The following is a 9,084-nucleotide window of genomic DNA, read 5'->3' as shown; positions in this document are numbered from 1 at the left end:
ATGCCAAAAAATACCTGGGTTTTGACACTGCTAGATTAAAATTGTTGGCATTATAAAATCCCATCCAAGTTTTTTCTGATACCCTCATTTCCAAGAGAACAAGGAAAAAAAGCATTATTAACAACAGATCCTTATGTTAAAAGGAAGGAAAAACTCACTGAAAAGGCATATGCAGGAAATACCAATTTCTATTTGGTGCTGAATTTAAAAAAAAGTTAAGACGCAATATATCATGCAAATGAAATAATTACAGGAAGCTGGGAAGAATTTTGCTGGAATAAAATTATTTTTTAAAAGGAGCCAATGTTTGCAAACCGAAATATTTAATTCACCCTGATTGATTTGTATTTAATGTGTATCTATATCTATATCTAATGAGCCAATGTTTGCAAACCGAAATATTTAATTCACCCTAATTGCTCTATATCTAATGTGTAGGTATGTATGTATAGTGTGTTTGTTGTAGGAGCCAGGGTTAATGGAACACCTGTGGAATTTATTGGAAGCAACTGGCTTCGGAGTGGCATCGGCAATTAACTGCCGAGACTGCTATCTGCTTAATCGGAGGACAGTCTGAGAGGGAGAGAATGTTTGTGTTTTCTTAAGCCCCAAGGTCTGTTAGCTATCTCTCATATGTAGAGAGTGATATACTGATAAGTGGCACTCTGTTTTTTCACGAAATGTATGCATGCTTTTAGTCACCTAAACCCTGCCATGTATAAGCAGGAACTAGTTAAGAATAAAGTTGTCTGTTATGGCTAAGCTTCAGATCCCCTGAACCCGTCTGTCTCTTTCTTTCTGGCTTTCTTTCTTTCTCATCATTCCTTAATATCGTTTGAGCTCCGTTTCATAGGAAGCAACAGTTTGTCTATATGTATGTTTAGATTTGTGTGTGTGCATGTATCTCATCTATTTTTTTTTCCCCAGCATGACTCTAAACTGTAAGAGCTAGAGATGGTATTGCAGAGCAAAATTTTGTACAATTCTGTGTCTGTGCTAAAAGAACAACTATGGATACAAAGGGGAAAAAGATGAGATTAAGCAACAATTGAATAATATTTGAAGTAGATTTTGGACTACTTAGAGAGAATTAAAATCAAAACAATAAATATAAGGAATGATTTTACATCTGAAGTGAATCACTGTTGGCCCACCATGTTCAAGGCCAGATTGCTTTGAAGACTCATACTCAGGTATTAAACTTACAAAAAATGTACCTTACAGTCTTGATTCAATGTATAATTTATAGTATCTTTAAATTATGCTATACTTAATTATATTCTAATTTCAAATACTCTACTGTCATTAGGGAAAAAATTTATTTCATAAACATATACTCAATGTCTGTATTCTATTATTCTTCTAAAGCTATAAATATTTCAGTAGTTTGTATAGTGGTTGAATAGTTGAAAAGAATGAGATAGAGCTTTAGGAAAAGTGAATTACAGTCTTAACCATGGTATACGAAAATACTAACAGATTTAGTGCTGGAGAAAAGCAAATTCATGTCTATGCTGTATTCCAAATTTCTATAATCGCCAACAATTATCATCAACTCACTTCTTCTGATATCCCTAATCTACAATGATCCAATGTGCATAGACCTGCTAAAAATAAATGTGAACTTGGTATATAATATTAAATAAGATGTCTTCTATCTAAGGTGTATACAGTCCAAAACACAGGACCATGCTCCAATGTTATGTGAGCAATTGGTGCCGAAATGTGCATGTCTGGTAGGTCTGGTCTAGTGATTCCCTTTGGTTGACTTCTTCTCCTGCTTCTTCCACTTTCCACCTTCTTTGAATCCTGATGATTAAATGAAGGGATCCTAGTTGCTGGTGACCTGAAGCTTATCTTGCTCATCACAGTTGTCACAAATTTAGTTAGATACATGTTTAGGTAAAGTGGCAGGTCTGTGAGACGTCAGTGAATGGACATTGGCTGGCTGGGAAGGCAGGGCATTTTGTCCTCTTTGCCTGCATTCTTTTGCAAAGGCTCCTTCATCTGCCACACCATTTATTGCTAAGGACTTTAGCTGGCCATCTTCCTCAACTTCTACTCTTTCTTGACGATTCTCAGTAATCCTCTTTGTAGTGATTTTTCTGCCATTAACTATTTTCGTAGAAGTTGATATAGATTTGAAGTTGCCTATTCTACTACCACCAAAGGAGATTGAAGAAAATGAAGTAAGGCCCTCAAACCCCTGTCAACCAAATGAAGTAAATTCTGTATCAAAAGAAGAAAATCAACCTCCAAAAGATGGAAACCCACTGAAGGCAGAGAAAAAAGATCCCGTGCCCCTGTTTCTGATTCTGCAGAGGCCTCTTCAATTTCCAAAAAACTCCTCAGATGGGTCTTTGAAGAAGTTAAATGAAAATGGATCCCTTCCACCAAAAAATTCCCTGAAGATATCATCTGGTTTTATGGAATGTAAAACCAAACTCAAATGGACTGTCAAAATGACTTCAACTTCCACCACCACCGTTTAATCCTTCTTTGCCATATTTGCCATAGATGTCCCATTTTTTAGCATCTAGTAACACCTCACATGCCTCAGCTACTTGTTTGAATTTTCTCTCGGCTTCTTCTTTATCCTCAGGATTTTTATCAGAGTACCATATGAGTGCTAACTTAAAATATGCCTTTAACTTCATAATAATCCACCATGTTTTAACAGATTGTTAGAACAGGTCCCGAGGAGGTTGGCAGCCAGCAGCAGGAAGGAAGAGAGGCTGGGCTGTAGGGCCTGTGCTCTCCTCTCAGCTCCATCATGTCTGGTGCTGGTGGAGGTGGTTGCAGATCTTTTAAAATCATTGTTGTATCCCCAATTCCTAAAATGCTGCCTGCCACATAGAAGACTCTCAGTAAATATTTGCTGAATCCATGTATTGAGTACTCATTGATACCCTCCACTCCCACCATGTATCCTAGATGCTGGGCTAGCTAGACTTGGGATGTAAATTGTCACTTGTCCCATGGAATGCCTTTAAAATGACACATTCATTAAACCAGATTTAAAACAGTGAAAATATTTGGAAATAAGACATGCATTTTCTGCCAGAATGTAACATCATTGTTCATTCATTCATTTCCCAAATATTTTTGAGAGCTTATCTGCCTCATCAGAAGAACAAGGGGGAAATGCTAGAAGAGACTGAAGAGTAGAGGGGCCATATCATGTTTGAGAGTCATATGAAGTACTTCATGTTTTATTCTATGAACAACTGAATGGTTGTAAGCAGAGGGTGATTTTTACATTTAAAAGATCCCTCTGGGTGCTGCTATATTAAGAGTAGTTTGGCTACAGAGATGTTTGAGTTTGTCAGGAGTCCAGATGAAGGCAACAGAGATAGAGTTATAGAGAGCTCTGGTAAATAGTGGGTAGATGTGGCAAGATGGTTGGAAGAGGGTGGGAGAAGGGGGAGTGTGTGAGAGAAGAAGACACCAGGGATCCTGGCTTGAACAGCTGGATGACTGATGGTGTCATTTACTGGGATGAGGAATTCTGGGGTAGTCCAGTTGGAATGGAAGAGGACATGCTCAACACAATCACTGCACATATATAAATATATATAACTCAAACAGGAGCTTCAGAAGCCAAGATTACCCATACATGTGATGTGTTCTGATTTTTTAAGTAAGTTTTTTTGAGGTTTATCTTACATATAAAAAATATTCGCATTTTACATGTACAGTTCAATGGCATTGATACATGTATATGCCAATGTAACTACCACCAAAGTCAAGATAGAAAGGACTTCTGTTTCCACCCAAAGTTCCCTAGTTTACCTTTGCAATCAATCCCCCACCCTCAACCCTATCCCCAGGCAACCACTAATCTGCTTTCTGTCATTATAGATTAGTTTGATTTTCTAGAATTTCATATACATGGAGTAGTAAGCATATACTGTATACATAAGTATGTGTATTCATTTGAGTCTGACTTCTTTTATTCAGCATAATGTTTTTGAGATTCATTAATGCCAGGTGTCAGCAAAATAGAGCCTGTGGGCCAAACCCAAGCCCACAGCCTGCTAATATTTGTGTTAGTTTACAAGCTGCTGGAATGCAATATACCAGAACTGGAAAGACTTTCAAAAAGGGGAATTTAATAAGTTAAAGTTCACAGTTCTAAGGAGGTGAAAGTGTCCAAATTAAGGCACCAACAAGAGGTTACCTTCACTCAACAAAGGCAATAGGTCAGGAACACCTCTGTCAGCTTGGAAGTCATGTGGCTGGCATCTCTTGGTCCCTTGCACCTGGGCTCCATTGCTTTCAGCCTCTGTTCCTGTAGGGGTTCATAACTTTACTTCTTCAAGGCTGGCTTTCATCTCTTGGCTTCCCTTGGCTCTCTCCAGGTTCTGACTTGCTTAACATTTCATGGCAGCATCTGCTGGACTCCAAGAATCTCCAAACATCTACATCTCTGTTCTCCACGTGTCTGCATCGGTGTCAGCTCTGCTGTGAACTTTCTGTCAGTGCTGAGGCTTTTGTCAGTTCTATCATTTCTGTCATTTGTGACTCATCAAAATCTTTCCTTTTTTTTTTTTGCATGAGCAGGCGTCGGAAATCAAACAAAATCTTTCCTCTTTAAAAGGATTCCAGTAAACTAATCAAGGCCCACCTGGGATGGGTGCAGTCACAGCTCCACCTAATCAAACATTGAAAATGAACCTGTGGGACATTTGGTGAGGCAAAATAAGACAGAAACAAAAGAGCAATTACTGTTAGGTCTCATTTAGAAAATGCTTATAAGAAAACAGGGGCCTAGGTTGTAAGGTCTTGTAGCACTCACATATTGTCCGTAGTGGTAATTATTATTTTTGGATTTTCAGAGGCTGTTTTATATATGTATAACCTGGTATGCAGAGATAAGAATGAAAGCGATCAGGTCAGGATTAAGGAATTCAGAACACAGGGATAAGGAAGACATTGTCTATATTTGAGAACCTCACCTACTTTTTGAGACCAAAGGAAGAAAGGTTTATTTTGTCCAGAACCTAAATTTTCTGTAGCACATAACCTAACTCAACCTGTCTAGATAGCTCACTTAAACAATCAAAACACAGGGAGTCCAGAATAAAAATGAAGGCCTTTAATCCTGTATGGTTTAATGTAATCCCTGGATAGATCCCAGCATATATTAAGTGGATAATCAAAAAGTATTGGCAAAGTTCCATGAGGGATGGAGAAAAAATATGAAAAATATGTGTAAACTTTACCACTGGGGAAACCTCTGATACTGTGTCAAACATTAGGGACACCAAAACCAATAGGCCGAGCCTTTGGTCTTGAGGCTTGCTTTTGTGACACTTATGTATGTAGCAGAAAAGTTTAGCCTTTCTGTAAGTGTGCCTAAGAGTCACCTCCAGAGGTCTTCTTTTGTCGCTCTGATGTGGACTCACTCACTCTAATCCCAACTCTGCAAGTGAAATCATTGCTCTCCCCCCTATATGGGATGTGACTTCCAGGTGAAAGTCTCCCTGGCAGCATGGGAGATGACTCCCAGGGATGAGTCTGGCCCTGGCACCGTGGGATCAACAATGCCTTTCTGACCAAAAGGGGGAGAAGAAGTGTAACAAATAAAGTATCAGTGGCTGAGAGAGTTCAAATAGAGTGGAGACACTACTCTGGAGGTTACTCTTACACAAGCTTCAGTTAGACACTGCTATCTATCATAACTTGCCAAACTCCAAACCAAAACCATTCCAGCTGATCCTAAAGGACACCTAGGGCAATATATAAGATTTTACAAAGGTGCCATGCACTAGGATAACTTTTCAGAAACGTACAACCTCCAAATGGGTCCCTGGACCACATAAATCCTGAAACCAAGAGGGGCCAGCCTTTCCAGAACATCAGATAGTTCCATCTCCCTACCCCTTATTATGGACAGGCCTTCCAATATGAAAAACGTAGAATAGGCATAGCCCAAATACCCCTAAAGAGTGGGAAAAAGATCAAAGATGATTGTGGAGTTATCAGACAAGGTAGGGTTTAACAAATAAGTATGATTGTTGAATCATCATATTGATATTTCTTTTAGTCTCCAAAATCTTAGAGCAGGTAGGAGTAAAAACCTAAAATTGTGGAATTGTAACCCATACAAACTCTGATATCTGTTCTACAACTAATTGTTGTGCTGTGCTTTGAAATTTATTGCTTTTTTGTGTATTTGTTATTTTTCACAAAAAAGAAAAAAGTGGTATTAAAGTATATATATACCTTCTAGCCTCCAATATTCTGGAGCAGCTAGAAAGGAAAATCTGAGATGATGGAATGGTAGCCCATGACAAACTCTGGGATCTGTCCTGTAACTACTTATTGAAGAGTGCTTTGAAAACTATTTCTTTTTCCTTTCTTTGCTTTATATATATGTTATATTATACCAAAAAAAAAAAAGTTGAAAAAAAAGGTCATACCTACAACTCCATGCCACATCTCCATGGCGATAAGCTAATCAAGAGTTTCACACTACAGAATTGAATCAGATTAAAAGAAACATTGCTCCCACAAGATCGGATCAGGATTAAAACATGGCTTTTTGAAGGTACATAATATCTTAAAACCAGCATGTTTTTTTTTTAATTAATTAAAAAAAAATTTTTTAAATACCGAAAGACTCTAAACAAACGCAAATATTCTTAACTTTTGATTGTTCCGTTCTGCATATATAATCAGTAATTCCCAATATCATTGCATAGTATTCATCATCATGATCATTTCTTGGAACATTTGCATCTATTCAGAAAAAGAAATAAAAAGAAAACAGAAAAAAATTCATACATATCATACCCCTTACCCCTCCCCTTCATTGATCACTAGCATTTCAATCTAAATTTATTTTAACGTTTGTTCCCCCTATTAATTATTTTTATTCCATATGTTTTCCTCATCTGTTAATAAGGTAGATAAAAGGAGCATCAGACACAAGGTTTTTACAATCACACAATGACATTGTGAAAGCTATATCATTATACAATCATCTTCAAGAAACATGGCTACTGGAACACAGCTTTACATTTGCAGGCAGTTCCCTCCAGCTGAAACCAGCATGTTTGACTCAAGACCTAGGAATGATTTTATATTGTTAAATGACTGAAAAACATAGAAGAATAATATTTTCTCACATGTAAAAGTTATATGGAATTCGAAGTTTAGTGTCCATAAATTTTTTTTTAATTATTAAAAACTTTTTTATTTGAAGTACAGTCTCTTTGGAGTGAATCTGTTTGGATTATTTTCAAAGGGTTTTGCTGATGTATTCAAAAGGACTCTATTTTTTAATATGATCTTTATTATGGTTAATGTTAAAAGTGTGAAACATGTGGAAGCCATTGCTTGTGAAGTCATTTATTTGCATACTATAGCTGCAGAGATAAAACATCTAGTTCATTGTTATATAAGATTACAGCTTTTCTTCCTAGGCCATATGACTTGGAGTTTGCTTTCTTTACCAGAGTCATAATAGTGTAATCATACTATGGCTGTCCTTTTGTATCTGACTTATTTCACTCAGCATGATGGCCTCTAGATTCATCCGTGAGGTCCTTAGCATATGCTTCAGGACCTCATTTCATCTTACTGCTCCATAATATTCCATCATGTATATACACCACATTTTGTTTATCCACTCATCAGTTGGATTGTTTCTATATTTTGCCAATTATAAACAGTGCCACTATGAATCTGGGTGTGCAAATGTGTATTTGTGTCACTGCTTTCAGTTCTTCTGGTATATACCTAATATTGGTATTGTCAAGTCACAGGGCAGCTCAATTGTTTTCTAAGGAACCATCAAACTGTCTTCTACAGTTGCTGTACCATTATACATTCCCACCAGCAGTAAGTGTTCCAATTTCTCCACATCCTCTCCAACATTTGTAGTTTCCTATTGTTTTGATAACAATCATTCTTATAGGCATGAGATTATTTCTCATGGTAGTTTTGATTTGCATTTCCTTTATAGCTAATGAAGATGAGCATCTCTTCATGCACTTTTTAGCCATTTGTATTTGCTCTTCAGAAAAATATTCTTATCTTTTGCCCATTTTATAATTGGGTTGTTTGTGTTTTTTGTTAAATTGTATAATTTCTTTATATATGTAAAAGAATATATATGTGTATGTGATATATATATATATATCAAATCTTTATCTGATCTATGGTAACAGTTCATAAAGTTTTATTGGGACACAGACTCACTCATTCACTTATGTGTTGGCAGTGGCCTGCTTTTACACTATGACAGCAGAGTTGAGTAGTTGTGACAGAGACTATATGGCCCACAAAGCCTAAAATATATACTACCTGGTCCTTTATAGAAAAAGTTTGTTGACTCCTGATTTATGATGTTCCTCATATCAGTAGTTCATTCCTTTTTATTGCTGTGTAGTATTTCATTCCATTGTATGGATAGACCACATTTTTTTTTATCTGCACACCTGCCGATGGATATTTAGATTGTTTCCTACTATCCTTACTCCATGTTATGTGCTGATGTTTTCTATTCATTCTGTTTAAAAATCGCTAGTCATTACTCACTAAATTTATTTTACAATGAGGCAACTCTGAGTTTGAATAGAGAACTGAAATAATGGAGGATGAGAATGCGTAGAGTAAGAAGAGCAAAGGGCTTCAGGGCTGAGTTCTGAGAAAGCCAAACAATTGTATGTTGGGTAGAAGTGGGCTCCTCCCCCCCCCACGGAAATTGCAAAGAGGCAGGAAGAGAGAGAGGAAGACAAAGAGAAATGTTTGATATTATTGGAAACAAAGAAAGGCACATTTTAAGGAGAAGTAGATGATCATCTAGATCCAATACTGTTGAAAGACCTAGAGGATTGCTAGTCACTGATGATTTTAGTGAGATTCATTTGGGCAGAGTCATGGTGGCTGAAGCTAGATTGAAATGTGTTGGCAGTGAGTGGTGGTGAGAAAATTGAGACTATGAGACTATGGGTGTAACTGGAAGGGGATATGGATGTGGTCCATGGAGGAGTTTTGGTTTTTTTCATGTAAGAAACATAAGCGTGTTTAATATGGATTAAAAATAAAAAATAAATAAATAATAGGGGGAATAAA

General features: G+C 36.9%; 1 pseudogene; it reads right to left on the bottom strand.

Moving 5' to 3' along the window:
* Positions 1-1,747: 1,747 nt before the first annotated feature.
* Positions 1,748-7,609, bottom strand: LOC143666624 (dnaJ homolog subfamily B member 6-like; annotated as a pseudogene).
* Between the last annotated feature and the right edge of the window lie 1,475 nt (positions 7,610-9,084).

This window comes from Tamandua tetradactyla, chromosome 23 (assembly GCF_023851605.1).
Source record: "Tamandua tetradactyla isolate mTamTet1 chromosome 23, mTamTet1.pri, whole genome shotgun sequence".
NCBI classification, from domain to species: Eukaryota; Metazoa; Chordata; class Mammalia; order Pilosa; family Myrmecophagidae; genus Tamandua; species Tamandua tetradactyla.
This window is presented reverse-complemented; position numbering and strand designations above follow the sequence as displayed.